The sequence below is a fragment of the Frankliniella occidentalis genome, unplaced genomic scaffold (assembly GCF_000697945.3).
Source record: "Frankliniella occidentalis isolate FOCC.00 unplaced genomic scaffold, Focc_3.1 Scaffold57, whole genome shotgun sequence".
NCBI lineage: Eukaryota > Metazoa > Arthropoda > Insecta > Thysanoptera > Thripidae > Frankliniella > Frankliniella occidentalis.
This window is the reverse complement of record NW_026267187.1, coordinates 935518-936201: the sequence shown is the minus strand read 5'-3', so window position 1 is coordinate 936201 and position 684 is coordinate 935518.

The window sequence follows — 684 nt, the reverse complement described above, 5'->3', positions numbered from 1 at the left end:
AAAAACAGGTATTTGCGCCTGTGGTGACGTCACATAGACTGCCCGCACTACACGCCTGTAGCGCATCGTGGCCTAGTACGCACGCGTTTTTGACATTATTTAATTTTTGCAGTGATCGCGTCACCGCTACCTGGCACGCTACATAGTTTTAGATAGGGCACGGTACGGCCTACATATTGGCAAAAACAATATGTTTGATTTTGCCAATTTCGGCTGCCAGGAGCGACCTGCGTGGCCCGCTGCGTTTGGGCCCCTGGAGACGCCTGGTCAGCCGCGAGCTCGGATTCACCATGTCGGATGTGAAGTAGGACCCATAGGGTCACACTTCAGACCCAAGCCGTCACCTTTGACCCCACCGTGTCAGCACGGCAGAGCCGACAAGGTGTCGGGTCGCCGCGCGCCAATTTCGGGCCCGCTCGGAAAATCGCGATGCGGGTCGGGTATCGGGTAAACGTTATCGCACAGGGCTCAAACTTTTCACAGGGTCTCTACTAGGTCTAATCTATCATTAAATGTGCGTACCTCTGAAATCGCCGACTTCGAATACCAAAATGAGATGACCTAGCCTACGTTTCCATGTACAGTAGGCGCTCGCTATAGTTCCGCCTCCGGTTCAGAATTGGAGTGGGTGAGTGGGGTCGCCAGAGGCGGAACTATAGCGAGCGTCTTCCCCCACTCCTTCTC